The sequence below is a fragment of the Oncorhynchus masou genome, chromosome 7 (genome assembly GCF_036934945.1).
Source record: "Oncorhynchus masou masou isolate Uvic2021 chromosome 7, UVic_Omas_1.1, whole genome shotgun sequence".
NCBI lineage: Eukaryota > Metazoa > Chordata > Actinopteri > Salmoniformes > Salmonidae > Oncorhynchus > Oncorhynchus masou.
The window spans coordinates 4,566,071-4,582,652 of NC_088218.1; the positions used below are offsets into that span (position 1 = coordinate 4,566,071).

Sequence of the window (16,582 nt, forward strand, 5' to 3'; positions counted from 1 at the left end):
GCCTCACTGATTCTGTCAAAAGTAGTGGACTATATGGGACACAGCCTCACTGATTCTGTCAAAAGATGTCAAACGAAGGCTTGAGAGGCTGTAAAGCCTTGAACATATCTGTCCACCCTACTCTGTTTGCAATGTATTGGTCTATAGACTCACCACTGTTCAGTGTTACTAATGTATTGAAACTGTGCTTCAATAAATGTTTTGGACTTGTACCACAGCTGCCTTCTCTTACATCACAGATCAGCCTTACATACATCTCACACTCCGTCTACCCACAGATGCACAGAATCCCAGAGATGGTGTGAAACTTCTAGAGAAGTAGAGCTCTCTGCATCTAACCAGGAAATGGACGTTGACACAGGAAACTGGTGGTCATGTTTTCACATGGTGCATCTCTGAGGGAAGCCAGTATCAGATATGATTGGTTTCCAACCGTCTTAAGAGGCGAGCTGCACAGACTAGTGGCGAAATGAGAACAGAGTAGTGGAACGTAGGGAAAGTAGTTCAGACGAGTCCCTTTTTCATTTACTAGGAAAGGAAGGGACTGACAGCTATTTGTCTGGTTTTAGAGTGGCGAAAGAGATTCTGTTTCCAGGAAACCCAGATCACTGTGACAGTTATGACACCGCAGTGGTGGGTTGGATATTGGAATGAATGAAGTGGTACGGAGTGATGCACCCTGGACCGTCACTGGCTTTAGCAATCATGGCATGTTTTCTGCAGAGATACTTCTGTGAAAGTCGCTGGGACAAGGAAGAAGGTACTTATCTTTATTATCAAACAATTGTATAAAACAACATTTCTAGATTTGACCAGGTAGATATTCCATGTGCATATAGACTTATCATATGCCGTCAGTATTAATTGCGTTATACATAGATCTGTGTGGAGTGAGAGATGTCTTTCTTGTGTGACACGTGTAGGTTTGAAGCCAGGCTCAGAGACGTACGGCTACAAAGCTTTCTGGGGAGGTGTTTGTCATGCAATGTACCAAACCACAGTCCGCTGGTCTCTGTGAGCGCCTCTACAACATCACAGCCAGCTCTGAGGAAGCTGATTGGTCCAAGGCCGAAGGGGGAAACCAACAGAGACAGAGATGACGGGGCCGTGACAAGACGGGGAACGCGCTCTGGTTCTCTACCGTTACTGCAAAGGACTCTGGGAAGTACACATGCCACACAGGGTAGGTAGTCTGTTGACGGTCTTTGGGTAGGCCCCTCTCTGTTTCCACAGGGTAGGTCACCTGTATTGACTGTTAGGTAGGCCCCTCTCTCTGTTTCCACAGGGTAGGTCACCTGTATTGACTGTTAGGGTAGGCCCCTCTCTCTGTTTCCACAGGGTAGGTCACCTGTATTGACTGTTAGGTAGGCCTCTCTCTCTGTTTCCACAGGGTAGGTCACCTGTATTGACTGTTAGGGTAGGCCCTCTCTCTGTTTCCACAGGGTAGGTCACCTGTATTGACTGTTAGGGTAGGCCCCTCTCTCTGTTTTCACAGGGTAGGTCACCTGTATTGACTGTTAGGGTAGGCCCCTCTCTGTTTCCACAGGGTAGGTCACCTGTATTGACTGTTAGGGTAGGCCCCTCTCTCTGTTTCCACAGGGTAGGTCACCTGTATTGACTGTTAGGGTAGGCCCCTCTCTGTTTCCACAGGGTAGGTCACCTGTATTGACTGTTAGGGTAGGCCCCTCTCTCTGTTTCCACAGGGTAGGTCACCTGTATTGACTGTTAGGGTAGGCCCCTCTCTCTGTTTCCACAGGGTAGGTCACCTGTATTGACTGTTAGGGTAGGCCCCTCTCTCTGTTTCCACAGGGTAGGTCACCTGTATTGACTGTTAGGGTAGGCCCCTCTCTGTTTCCACAGGGTAGGTAGTCTGTATTGACTCTGTTTGGGTAGATCCCTCTCTCTGTTTCACAGGGTAGGTAGTCTGTATTGACTCTGTTTGGGTAGGCCCCTCTCTGTTTTCACGGGGTAGGTAGTCTGTATTGACTCTGTTTGGGTAGATCCCTCTCTCTGTTTCACAGGGTAGGTAGTCTGTATTGACTCTGTTAGGGTAGGCCCCTCTCTCTGTTTCACAGGGTAGGTAGTCTGTATTGGCTCTGTTTGGGTAGGCCCCTCTCTCTGTTTTCACAGGGTAGGCAGTCTGTATTGACTCTGTTTGGGTAGGCCCCTCTGTTTCACAGGGTAGGTAGTCTGTATTGACTCTGGGTAGACCCCTCTCTCTGTTTCCACAGGGTAGGTAGTCTGTATTGACTCTGTTTGGGTAGGCCCCTCTCTCTGTTTCCACAGGGTAGGTAGTCTGTATTGACTCTGTTTGGGTAAGCCCCTCTCTGTTTCCACAGGGTAGGTAGTCTGTATTGACTCTGTTTGGGTAGACCCCTCTCTCTGTTTTCACGGGGTTGGTAGTCTGTATTGACTCTGTTTGGGTAAGCCCCTCTCTCTGTTTCCACAGGGTAGGTAGTCTGTATTGACTCTGTTTGGGTAGATCCCTCTCTTTGTTTCACAGGGTAGGTAGTCTGTATTGGCTCTGTTTGGGTAGGCCCCTCTCTCTGTTTCCATAGGGTAGGTAGTCTGTATTGACTCTGTTTGGGTAAGCCCCTCTCTGTTTCCACAGGGTAGGAGTCTGTATTGACTCTGTTTGGGTAGGCCCCTCTCTCTGTTTCCACAGGGTAGGTAGTCTGTATTGACTCTGTTTGGATAGGCCCTCTCTCTGTTTCCTGCCCTTTGATCAGAAGAAGTGAGAGAAGCTTTGGTGGAATGGACGGATGAAGTGAAGTAGTGTAACTCTCCAAAACATGCCACGTCATTACATTAATTCTCTTCAGGACCAAAACGCCTTCACAAAGACAGTACAAATTTGGTTCTTACTTTGAACAGTTTGCCTGGGTTCTATTTTGAAAACAGTTTGCCTGTATTTGACCTTTCCAAGACACAATGTGTGAATGTGTGTTGTTTTTATCACAGTGGTATGGTGATCCATGTCTATGTGGAGGTGCTGGAGAGGGCCAGCCTGGGGTGCAGGGACACAGAGGAGAACAGAGTCACTCTGGTTCTGGGCAAGGTGGCAGGATCCCATGCCCTGGGATCAAATGTCAGACACAGAGGTCAGAGGTCACATGGTACAAGGTGATTATTCCAGCAGATTTTTGGATGGATGAATGGATGGATGGTTGGGTGGATGGATGGATGGGTTGAATGAATGAATGGATGGGTGGGTGGGTGGGTGGGTTAGTGGGTGGGTGGGTAGGTGGGTGGGTGGTTGGTTGGGTGTGTAGGTGGGTGGTTGGTTGGGTAGGTTGGTAGATAGGTAGGTGGGTAGGTAGGTGGGTGGTTGGTTGGGTAGGTGGGTAGATGGGTAGGTGGGTAGGTGGGTAGATGGGTAGGTGGGTAGGTAGGTGGGTGGTTGGTTGGGTAGGTGGGTAGATGGGTAGGTGGGTGGTTGGTTGGGTAGATGGGTTTTTGGGTAGGTGGGTAGGTGGGTGGTTGGTTGGGTGGATGGGTGGGTGGGTGGGTGGGTGGGTGTGTAGGTGGGTGGGTGGGTGGTTGGGTGGGTGGTTGGTTGGGTGGGTGTGTAGGTGGGTGGGTGGTTGGTTGGGTAGGTGGGTGGTTAGTTGGGTAGGTGGGTGGTTGGTTGGGTGGGTGTGTAGGTGGGTGGGTGGTTGGGTGGGTAGATGGGTAGGTGTGTAGGTGGGTGGTTGGTTGGGTGGGTGTGTAGGTAGGTAGATGGGTAGGTGGGTGGTTGGTTGGGTGTGTAGGTAGGTAGATGGGTAGGGCGGGTGGTTGGTTGGGTGGGTGTGTAGGTAGGTAGATGGGTAGGTGGGTGGTTGGTTGGGTGTGTAGGTAGGTAGATGGGTAGGTGGGTGGTTGGTTGGGTGGGTGTGTAGGTGGGTGGTTGGTTGGGTGGGTGGGTAGGTGGGTGGTTGGTTGGGTGGGTGTGTAGGTAGGTGGTTGGTTGGGTGGGTGTGTAGGTGGGTGGTTGGTTGGGTGGGTGTGTAGGTGGGTGGGTGGTTGGGTGGGTGTGTAGGTGGGTGGGTGTGTAGGTGGGTGGTTGGTTGGGTGTGTAGGTGGGTGGTTGGGTGGGTGGGTGGGTGGGTGTGTAGGTGGGTGGTTGGGTGGGTGGGTGTGTAGGTGGGTGGTTGGTTGGGTGGGTGTGTAGGTGGGTGGTTGGGTGGGTTGGTGTGTAGGTGGGTGGTTGGGTGGGTGTGTAGGTGGGTGGTTGGGTGGGTGGGTGTGTAGGTGGGTGGTTGGGTGGGTGGGTGTGTAGGTGGGTGGGTGGGTGTGTAGGTGGGTGGTTGGGTGGGTGGGTGGGTAGGTAGATGGGTAGGTGGGTGGTTGGTTAGGTGGGTGCGTAGGGTGGGTGGTTGGTTGGGTGGGTGTGTAGGTGGGTGGTTGGGTGGTTGGTTGGGTGGGTGTGTAGGTGGGTGGGTGTCTGGGTGGGTGGGTGGTTGGGTGGGTGTGTAGGTGGGTGGTTGGTTGGGTGGGTGGGTGTGTAGGTGGGTGGTTGGGTGGGTGGGTGTGTAGGTGGGTTGTTGGGTGGGTGTGTAGGTGGGTGGTTGGTTGGGTGGGTGTGTAGGTGGGTGGTTGGGTGGGTGGGTGCGTAGGTGGGTGGTTGGTTGGTTGGGTGGGTGTGTAGGTGGGTGGGTGGGTGGGTGGGTGTGTAGGTGGGTGGGTGGGTGTGTAGGTGGGTGGTTGGGTGGGTGGGTAGATGGGTGGTATATTGATGGACGGCAGGTTTTACCTGATGTTTGTTTTTCTTCAGAATGTAATGATGGTATCATTCCACTGCATCTAAGACTTTACACAAACTCCTAACCTTTAGTAAACACAAGTACAAGCCTTACACACCCATGTGCCCGGTTACACACCTACTCACCTGTGACAGGTCAACACGTGTATGGAATAAATAGACGAACGTACAAAGAAATGAACAAACGACTGAAACAGGCAAACAAGTGAATAATGGCTTTACATCATGGGTTTCTCTGCAGGACGCCAGGCCTGTGTGTGAGCTACAGGATAAGAGGACTATCTCTGTGGAAGACAGTTATACTCTTCTGCTGGGTACTGTCTATGTGATTGATGCTACAGTGTATTTCTGTGACTACACCTACGAAGACAACGGGATCCCCTGGACAGTCAGGAGATCTGTTAACGTCTCGGTCATACGTAAGTACGGGAGGACTGTCGCTGCAGGCTCTGCCTCCCAACACACACCACACAAGAGCGCTCAGATGAACGCACACCACACAAGCACGATCACATGCACGCACTTACGAATCGCACACACACCACACATGCTCGTTCACATGCATGCACACATACTGTACACACACATTCTCGTAAATGTCACTTTTACCTCCACAGCCGCTGACACCAAAGACCCTCCACAGATTACTTATCCCCATGGCAACGAGGAGGGCGTGGAGCTGGGTGAGTGCAGAGCCTGAGGTTGAATGATTGATTTTATGATGGCAGGTGTATAGAGTATGATCATTGTGTTTCACCAGTTTATGGCTTAGTCCTAAATGGCAACTTATTCCCTATATAGTGCACTACTTTAGACCAGAGACTTATGGGGTAGTGCACTACTTTAGACCAGAGACTTATGGGGTAGTGCACTACTTTAGACCAGAGACTTATGGGGTAGTGCACTACTTTAGACCAGAGACCTATGGGGTATTGCATTACTTTAGACCAGAGACCTATGTGGTAGTGCACTACTTTAGACCAGAGCCCTATGGGGTAGTGCACTACTTTAGACCAGAGACTTATGGGGTAGTGCACTACTTTAGACCAGAGACTTATGGGGTAGTGCACTACTTTAGACCAGAGCCCTATGGGGTAGTGCACTACTTTAGACCAGAGACCTATGGGGTAGTGCACTACTTTAGACCAGAGACCTATGGGGTAGTGCACTACTTTAGACCAGAGACCTATGGGGTAGTGCACTACTTTAGACCAGAGACTTATGGGGTAGTGCACTACTTTAGACCAGAGACCTATGGGGTAGTGCACTACTTTAGACCAGAGACTTATGGGGTAGTGCACTACTTTAGACCAGAGCCCTATGGGGTAGTGCACTACTTTAGACCAGAGACCTATGGGGTAGTGCACTACTTTAGACCAGAGCCCTATGGGGTAGTGCACTACTTTAGACCAGAGACCTATGGGGTAGTGCACTACTTTAGACCAGAGACCTATGGGGTAGTGCACTACTTTAGACCAGAGACCTATGGGGTATTGCACTACTTTAGACCAGAGCCCTCTGGGGTAGTGCACTACTTTAGACTAGAGCCCTATGAGGTAGTGCACTATATAGGTAATGGGGATGCAACCTAGTCCTTATATCAACCCTCTATTCCCCAGGGGAGCCTCATAATCTGAGCTGTCAGGTGCATTTTGGGTTCCAGAGGACCTTTGACCCAGTGGTCCAGTGGTGGATCAGTTCCCATAGCAACCATGAAGGCATGATGAAACTGATGGAGATGGAAGCACAGTGAGTTGGATCTAATTTTTGTTGTTGATGCTTGTCATGTATTATTGTATATTAAGCATTAACATTAATGAATGAATGATTCATTCATTAAACCTTTTTCAGTCAGGCACCCACCTATCATTAAAATAACAATGTGTATCACTGTAGGCTATGCCTACGTCCCAAAATGGCACCCTAGTCCCTACACAGTGCACAGTGTACTTTATAGGGGACAGGATGCCATTTGGGCAACAACCAAATTCAAATTTATTTATATATATTTATATAGCCCTTCCTACATAAGCTGATATCTCAAAGTGCTGTACAGTGCTGTACAGAAACCCAGCCTAAAACCCCAAACATCAAGCAATACAGGTGTAGAAGCACGGTGGCTAGGAAAAACACCCTAGGAAGGCCAGAAACTAGGAAGAAACCTAGAGAGGAACCAGGCTATGAGGGGTGGCCAGTCCTCTTCTGGCTGTGCCGGGTGGAGATTATAACAGAACATGGCCAAGATGTTCAAATGTTCATAAATGACCAGCATGGTCAAATAATAATAATCACATTAGTTGTCAAGGGTGCAACAGGTCAGCACCTCAGGAGTAAATGTCAGTTGGCTTTTCATAGTCGACCAGAGGGTCACCTTCTGTTTCCTCTCCAGACAGGTGTGGGAAAGGAGTATTGAAGAGTTTGAGTTCACGGTCACCAGGACAGCTCAAATCCCGGAGGTGACTCAGCTACACCTCGACTCCACCTTCACCTGTCTGGCCCAGAACTCTGTAGGCAACAGCAGCGCCACCATCAGGCTGACAAGGAAATCTGCAGGTACCAGAAGAATACTGATGGGGTGCATCTCAATCATCTCTCCTTTCTCCCCAAGTGTGCACTTGTTCACTTCCCTTCATGGATTTTGAATGAAATGACTGTTTTATGACAACTCCTTCTGGCACCTGCCTGGTCCAATCCAATGCTTTTCAATTTGTTGGGAGTAATGAACCAGTTCACACATCTAGAGGAAGTAGAGATGATTGGAACGCAGCCCTAGTCTCTCATTACATCTGATTTGGTTCTGGGTACCAAGGTTAGCCTACCACGAGTCAGATCCATTTTTCAGAGAACACTAGCAATGTATCTTTTACTTAATAACCATATCTTGTCATACTGTTATCTGAGACAACAACGCTCCGATGTGTTATAATTAAACAATAATGCCCGAGGGGGTGAGGGTATGTGGCCAATATACCACGGCTATGGGCTGTTCTTAAACACGACGCAATGTGGAGTGCCTGGACACAGCCTTTAGCCGTGGTATATTGGCAGTATATCACAAACCCCCCAGGTGCCTTATTGATATTATAAACTGGTTACCAACGTAGTTAGAGCAGTAAAAATACATGTTTTGTCATCTCTGTGGTATACGGCTGTCAGCCAATCAGCATTCAGGACTGGAACCACCCAGTTTATAATGTGTATTTTGTAATATTGTTTCAGTTTCCCGTGTGCTGGTGATAGTGTGTCCGGTGGTGTCTCTGCTGTTTGTAGCTGGGATTGGCATTACAGTGCACGTCTACTGGCTAGAGATCTCTATTCTCTACAGAATCTACGTCCCATACAAACAGACCACCACAGGTCAGAAACACATCTCACTCACTCACTCACTCACTCACTCACTCACTCACTCACTCACTCACTCACTCACTCACTCACTCACTCACTCACTCACTCACTCAGACAGACAGACAGACAGACAGACAGACAGACAGACAGACAGACAGACAGACAGACAGACAGACAGACAGACAGACAGACAGACAGACAGGATAAGATATGAGGAAAACAAATCACAGGATATCTTAATTTTGGGTTTTCTCCTCCCACTCTTACCAAATATCTATTGGTTGTTATATGGTGTCCATCTCCTCCACTCCCAATCTTACACACACATGAAAACACACACTGCCAGATAAAAGCTATCTAGCATCTAGGCAAACCTCAAATCTAGCCATCAGGAAATGACTGTTTCAACTTGACTAGTTACAACCTCAAACCACACAGAAAGATGGCTGGGTGTTCTGGAAGAAAGCCAGTTGTTGTCAGTTCTTTGAAATTACGTCATAACTGTCCTAACTGGGGCGGCAGGGTAGCCTAGTGGTTAGAGCGTTGGACTAGTAACCGGAAGGTTGCAAGTTCAAACCCCGAGCTGACAAGGTACAAATCTGTTGTTCTACCCCGAACAGGCACTTAACCCACTGTTCCTAGGCCGTCATTGAAAATAAGAATTTGTTCTGAACTGACTTGCCTAGTTAAATAAAGGTAAAATAAAATAAAAACTGTCATCACTGTCCTAACAACTGTCATCACTGTCCTAACTGTCATCACTGCCCTAACTGTCCTAACTGTGATCACTGTCCTAACTTTGATCACTGCCCTAACTGTGATCAATGTCATCACTGCCCTAACTGTCCTATCTGTCCTAACTTTGATCACTGCCCTAACTGTGATCAATGTCATCACTGCCCTAACTGTGATCACTGCCCTAACTATCATCACTGTCATCACTGTGATCACTGTCCGAGCTGTGATCACTGTCCTAACTGTCATCACTGCCCTGAATGTGAACACTGTCCTTACTTTCATCACTATCCTAACTGTGATCACTGTCCTAACTGTGATCACTGTCCTAACTGTGATCACTGTCCTAACTGTGATCACTGTCCTAACTGTCATCAATGTCCTAACTGTCATCAATGTCCTAACTGTCATCACTGCCCTAACTGTGATCACTGTCCTAACTGTCATCACTGTCCTAACTGTCATCAATGTCCTAACTGTCATCACTGTCCTAACTGTGATCACTGCAGTACGATGTGTTGTATTATGTGTTTAAAAAAGGGTTGGGGTCAGTTCAAATTGAAATAAAAAAGAACACCTCATTTTCAATGATTCATCAATAAACTGTATTGACCCTGTAGATGAATGTCTCTTCTGTCTCCTTCCCTGTATTGACCCTGTAACCTGGGTCTCTTCTCTCCCTTCCCTGTATTGACTCTGTAGATGAATGTCTCTTCTGTCTCCTTCCCTGTAGATTAATGTCTCTTCTGTCTCCTTCCCTGTACTGACCCTGTGACCTGAATGTCTCTTCTGTCTCCTTCCCTGTATTGACCCTGTAACCTGGGTCTCTTCTCTTTCCTTCCCTGTATTGACTCTGTAGATGAATGTCTCTTCTCTCTCCTTCCCTGTATTGACTCTGTAACCTGGGTCTCTTCTCTCTCCTTCCCTGTATTGACCCTGTAACCTGGGTCTCTTCTCTCCTTCCCTGTATTGACTCTGTAGATGAATGTCTCTTCTCTCTCCTTCCCTGTATTGACTCTGTAACCTGGGTCTCTTCTGTCTCCTTCCCTGTATTGACTCTGTAGATGAATGTCTCTTCTGTCTCCTTCCCTGTATTGACTCTGTAACCTGGGTCTCTTCTGTCTCCTTCCCTGTATTGACCCTGTGACCTGAATGTCTCTTCTGTCTCCTTCCCTGTATTGACCCTGTAACCTGGGTCTCTTCTCTCTCCTTCCCTGTATTGACTCTGTAGATGAATGTCTCTTCTGTCTCCTTCCCTGTAGATGAATGTCTCTTCTGTCTCCTTCCCTGTACTGACCCTGTGACCTGAATGTCTCTTCTGTCTCCTTCCCTGTATTGACCCTGTAACCTGGGTCTCTTCTGTCTCCTTCCCTGTATTGACTCTGTAACCTGGGTCTCTTCTGTCTCCTTCCATGTATTGACTCTGTAGATGAATGTCTCTTCTGTCTCCTTCCCTGTATTGACCCTGTAACCTGGGTCTCTTCTCTCTCCTTCCCTGTATTGACTCTGTAACCTGGGTCTCTTCTGTCTCCTTCCCTGTATTGACTCTGTAGATGAATGTCTCTTCTGTCTCCTTCCCTGTATTGACTCTGTAGATGAATGTCTCTTCTGTCTCCTTCCCTGTATTGACCCTGTGACCTGAATGTCTCTTCTGTCTCCTTCCCTGTACTGACCCTGTGACCTGAATGTCTCTTCTGTCTCCTTCCCTGTATTGACCCTGTAACCTGGGTCTCTTCTGTCTCCTTCCCTGTATTGACTCTGTAACCTGGGTCTCTTCTGTCTCCTTCCCTGTATTGACTCTGTAGATGAATGTCTCTTCTGTCTCCTTCCCTGTATTGACCCTGTAACCTGGGTCTCTTCTCTCTCCTTCCCTGTATTGACTCTGTAACCTGGGTCTCTTCTGTCTCCTTCCCTGTATTGACTCTGTAGATGAATGTCTCTTCTGTCTCCTTCCCTGTATTGACTCTGTAGATGAATGTCTCTTTTGTCTCCTTCCCTGTATTGACCCTGTGACCTGAATGTCTCTTCTGTCTCCTTCCCTGTACTGACCCTGTAACCTGGGTCTCTTCTGTCTCCTTCCCTGTATTGACCCTGTAACCTGGGTCTCTTCTGTCTCCTTCCCTGTTTTGACCTTGTGACTTGAATGTCTCTTCTGTCTCCTTCCCTGTATTGACTCTGTAACCTGGGTCTCTTCTGTCTCCTTCCCTGTATTGACTCTGTAGATGAATGTCTCTTCGGTCTCCTTCCCTGTATTGACCCTGTAACCTGAATGTCTCTTCTCTCTCCTTCCCTGTATTGACTCTGTAACCTGGGTCTCTTCTGTCTCCTTCCCTGTATTGACCCTGTAGATGAATGTCTCTTCTGTCTCCTTCCCTGTATTGACCCTGTAACCTGAATGTCTCTTCTCTCTCCTTCCCTGTATTGACTCTGTAGATGACAAGGAATATGATGCCTTTGTGTCCTACGTGCCCTGCTCTTCCTCTGAGGCGGGGGGAGGAAGAGGAGGAAGAGAGGAGGCGCTGGAGGTGCTCCTGCCCAGGGTTCTGGAGGGGCAGTGGGGGTACCACCTCTTTCTGCTGGAGAGAGACCTGCTGCCGGGCGGAGGTGGGTTCTAGTGTGCATCCCAAATGGCATCCTATTCCCTATTTAGTGTACAACTAAAACGTAGGGTACTATATATAGAGAAAGGCTGCCATTTAGGACGCATATTAGTCTGGTCCCAGACCAGTTTGTGCTTTAGAGTCAGCCAACGCCCATAGGAGTTGGCTATACTGCACAAACTGATCTAGGATCAGGTTATAGTTGAGCAGGCCATGTGAATAGAAACAGTCACATTAACAGAGTAGACTGTAAAACATTACTGTTGAATGTACAGTTGGCCTAGAGATGGCAGCTTTCAAATGAAATGTATTCTGAAGAATGTGTGGTTCACAGAGTCAGTTTTACTGTCAGACTTTGACAGTCTGCATAACTATCATGTCACCCTGCCAAGCATGACACTTGTGTGGTTTTGTGTTTGTGTGTTCTGTGCTTTAGCGTATACAGAGGATGTGGTGTGTGCGATCCGCAGCAGCAGGCGACTGGTGTGTGTCCTGAGTCCTGACTACCTGGCCAGTACCTGTCTGTTTGAACTGGAGACGGGCATCAGAGCCTTACAACAAGACCCACACTTCAGACTCATCCTCATCTGGACCAGCACCATTCCCAACACCAGTCCTAGCCCCACCAGCCCCAACACCAGTCCTAGCCCCACCAGCCCCAACACCAGTCCTAGCCCCAGCACCACCAGCCCAACCAGCAGCAGGCCTCTATCTCTACCCCTGTCTCACACTCTGGGCATGGTGACTCCAGCCTCACCGCTGCCCCCACTAGTTCGGAGGGCCATCAGAGTCCTGCCTGCTCTGCGCTGGACCCCCAGGACCAGGGAAGGATGATAACTAGCTCCAACTCTGGATCACGGTTCTGGAGATCCCTCCACAAGGCCATGCCAGCCCAGAGTGGGACTGGGACAGACACACAGACACTGTTAGACAGACACACAGACACCCAGGACAGAGGGACTGTTTTGTAGTCGTTAGGGCGGTTCTCCAGTAACTTGACACCTTGTATATATATTTTTTTGGGGTTGAGGGACTTGTAGTTTCATGGCTGTTGCTTCTGAGAATGTGTTGTTACCTCCTGGAACCTGGTAACGTCGTGGTTACCACTGGTAACGTCGTGGTTACCAGGTTCCAGGAGGTAAACAGCAGTCAAAGCAGTGGCTCCTGGTAAATAGCAGTCAATGCAGATCCTGGGTGTATTCGTTTTTCAGTAATTGGTCTTTTAAACCAACCAGGTCAGGTTTTTTCTCCAATAACTGTGCTACAGATCAGAATCCTTAAAGCACACCGTAGCATAGGGTTTTGGACCATAGCAAAACCTTTGGCAAACGGAAAATGTTTTGCAACGAAAACTACTTTCTATTCGACAAATTCAAGTTCTGTCCCCGTTTCTCTTGCTCCTGTTGAGTTCTGTTTGTTTCCTAGTTAATACACCCCAGAAGAGGTAGAGTATTTATTTATTTATATGGGGCGGCAGTGTAGCCTAGTGGTTAGAGCAGTGTAGCCTAGTGGTTAGAGCGTTGGACTAGTAACCGAAAGGTTGCAAGTTCAAACCCCCGAGCTGACAAGGTACAAAATCTGTCGTTCTGGCCCTGAACAGGCAGTTAACCCACTGTTCCTAGGCTGTCATTGAAAATAAGAATTTGTTCTTAACTGACTTGCCTGGTTAAATAAAGGTAAATATTACAAACGAACTACAGTACAGAGAAAGACCAAACATACTTGCATAAGCTACAGTTAAAGACAGCTGTTGACAGCGGAATAATTAGTTTCTTTATGTGAAGGAAAAAATGCGTGACGTCTTTCCATTTTGAAAGAATATAATACCACAGATAGAACAATGAGACCGATATTTCACCGGGTGTATAAATGTGAAGCATCCACTTGTTCTGCCCACTACGGCTCATTCATTCCCCCTTTGAAACGACAGGGTGTGGTCTATCTTGGTTTAGTTATAACCATCTTTGATAATTACTGTCCTCCGCTCCTCTTCTTATACCCAGTAACATCATCAAGATTGTCATTGAGGCTTTACATTATTTATGCATTTGAAGAATGTATATGATACACTGGTATGTGCATTGTGGTTCAATTGCTTTTTTTTGTTGTTGCACAAATATCATTAAAAAATACATTTCATTTTGGAATTGAATGTAAGTTTTATTGTCCTAATATGAATATTTCTACATGTCAACCTCAGACACGGAAGAAATGGTTCCTGTCTGGGATCAACTCTGTAAAGGCATGACAGACAGTGTATAACTGAGGGAAAGGCCAGGGTTCAAAACCCTATTAGGACTGTTATAAAGTAGTGATATATCCTAGATGAGTCAAACTATTATTAAGTTGTCTTGAAGTTCCCTTTCCCAAAATGTATCCTCATTGCTCTGAACTACACCCACTCCAGTCTGCTATATAACACACACACACACACACACACGTTTAAAACAAAACAAAAAATATGCTTGATAGCACAAATGTCTCACCATCATTACATAGCAGTATGTACATTGTTTTTACACCATCGTCAACAGACAAACGAAGAGAAAAAAAGCACTCAATCAAGGTGACATCATTCCACACAAAAGCAAACACGGTGTGCAGTTTGACTGTTGTCATTAGCAACCCAGTAAGGCCGAGCCCTACTGGTCTTACTGTGACTAATAACCAATGAGGCGGAGCCCTATTGGTCAGTGTCCGTCTGAGACTTGAGCTTCCTCTCCCAGAGCTTCTGGTGGTCGGAGAATCCCTGCTTCCCTTGTTGAAGGAGTTGGGGCCTGCTGACGTGGGCGTCTCCCTGAGGTGAACATAGAGAGTTATGTGTGGTAGTGGACCTAAAGGTTCTTGAAACCACTGCGGTCAGAACTGGTGCGTTGACCAAAATGAAAACATCACATTGATTAGTAGTAGGTCCTCAAATGACCCATGCAAACACGTGTGGTCATTACGCCTGGTTCAAATCCACACAAAATTGTAAGCGATTCCCTATATAGTGCCATACTTTGGGCCAGAGGTCTCTCCAAAGTGGTCAGTTAACTAACAGGCAATAGGATGCTGTTTCAGAGAAGCACACTAGAATACTTGACAAGGATCTAGGAATAGGTACATTACATTTCAGTGATTTATGAACACTGTATTATGTCAGAACACCTGACATTTCAGATAACATTTGTGAGATGTTGTAAAAACATTTTGAGATAATAATTCAAACGTTGTGCTTCTTACCTGCCAATGTTCTTCATCCTCATCTTGGCTTCTGCAGGCATCTCCTCCTCACTCTGTCAGAGGAGAAAACAGCGGTTATTACAACTCTGTGGTTAGAGCACAGGCATCAACATTGATGTTTCACTGCATATGACAGTTTGTTTGCACAACCTACTAATCTATTGGGATATTGTGTGGTGTGTGTGTGTGTGTATGAAGGCGTCAGCATGCTTCCCAGCCAAAACAATTTGTGCATATATTGTGATGCCATTTTGTGACATTTTTGTTTGTTTTGGATTTCGGTGAATGGTTTTTCAGGTGTTCGGGTACACAACATTTTTTCTAGAGGCAAGCCGAAGTTCGGAGCGGAAGTGTACGCCCTTCGTCTCTGATTGGTTAACAGTAGGGATTCTTCAGTAAAGTCTTTGTCATTCAATGAGATTACATTTCTTTGAAAAATACTGCAAGAAACATCTTAGTTAGGTGTAAACATATGAGACTAAGATCTCTTCAGCAAAAAACTAATTACATTTCTAGAGTTATTTTTAATTTTTATTCTGACTATTTTGAGGAAGCGTATACTGGCTATGGTGTCTCAAAATGGACAAGCAGTCCTATTGCAGCTTTTTTATAATTTTTCCAGCAAAGTTCTTTTAAGGGAGTATGCAAGCACACGGTTTGTTGGGTTTGGCTAGGTGCCAGCCGAAATTAAGCATGCTGACGCCTTAACTCACATCATCAGAGTCGACATTGAAAACCGAGGCCAGAGCTGGTTTCTTGGCAGGTACAGGTACAGGCTCTTTGGGTTTCTAAAATGGAGAGACACACATCTGTCAACCACACACACTGAGATAGATGTCACACACACACTAACCCTAATGGTACTCACACTAGCACCCAGCTTGATGGAGATGGGCGCAGGCTTCTTTATAGGCTGGCTGATCAGACCAAATCCTATCTTGGAGACTTTGGGGGCTGGGGGTACCGGGTGGCTGGAGGTGGACACCTTCCCCGGGCCAGGGCTGACCTCCTGGGCCGAGCGTTTCCCCCCTCCTCCAGTGCTGGAAGAGACAGTCTTAGTTTTCACACTGCCTTCCTTCTCCTCCGGTCCTGCTGGAGGCGAAACAACTTACCAAGGTGAGCAACTGTTGCCTGGGAAACCAAGGATGAGCTACTGTTACCTGGGAGTGGTTGCCGGGTTACCCATAGAGATCCTATTAAAGGAATTCCTAATTCTATGGGTGAACCTGTTTGGAAGTTGGTGTGTGAAAGGACCAAACACTCCCACTACTGTTGCGGTTATGGTCGGTATTTTGGTCATAAACCTAGCTAGTTATTTTAACACTATTGCAATTTGCCACATAGCATATGTGCATGCATAGCCTATAGTTTATTGCATATCATGTTACATGTTTTTTTTTACGTTCAACGCATGTTGCATCCTATGCATTTATCTGTCTTAGCTAGCTAAATGTGTCTTCTTTTTAAAACTGACTGCATGCCAAGTGAAGCCCATATTAGTTGTGTTTACCGACAAAAGTATTTGAAAAACAATCGTAAACATTGCTCCATCATACATGAGCAGCTGCAATGGCTAACCTAGCGATCTCGCGTAAAGCTAGCTAGCTAATAAAACCAGCTATCTAGTTTCATTGGAAGCCTGCTAACGTTACATCAATGGCTGCTAGCTGAATGAGGACAGGCCGAAGCTCCGTTCACAAGCGGACACGATGAGCATGGGAATGTTGTATTAGTTACAGGTGGTCGATGTAACGTTATACTTCTAGTCTTATTTCGACAAGACAGCGATACATTGCCCCTAAAGATGTACTAATATCACCTCCATCATCGGAGAGCCGCTTGCTGCTGTGCTTGTTGTAGTCCGCCATAACATCAGTGACGATGGAAGAAGCGAATAGGATTTCTCTAACGAGATGGTACAGAACAGCGCCAC

At 47.1% G+C, this 16,582-nt stretch overlaps 2 pseudogenes; one reads left to right on the top strand and one right to left on the bottom strand.

Moving 5' to 3' along the window:
• The first annotated feature begins 259 nt into the window (after positions 1–259).
• LOC135543131 (interleukin-18 receptor accessory protein-like) lies at positions 260–13,563 on the top strand (annotated as a pseudogene).
• A 429-nt stretch (positions 13,564–13,992) lies between these two features.
• LOC135543132 (PEST proteolytic signal-containing nuclear protein-like) lies at positions 13,993–16,546 on the bottom strand (annotated as a pseudogene).
• Between the last annotated feature and the right edge of the window lie 36 nt (positions 16,547–16,582).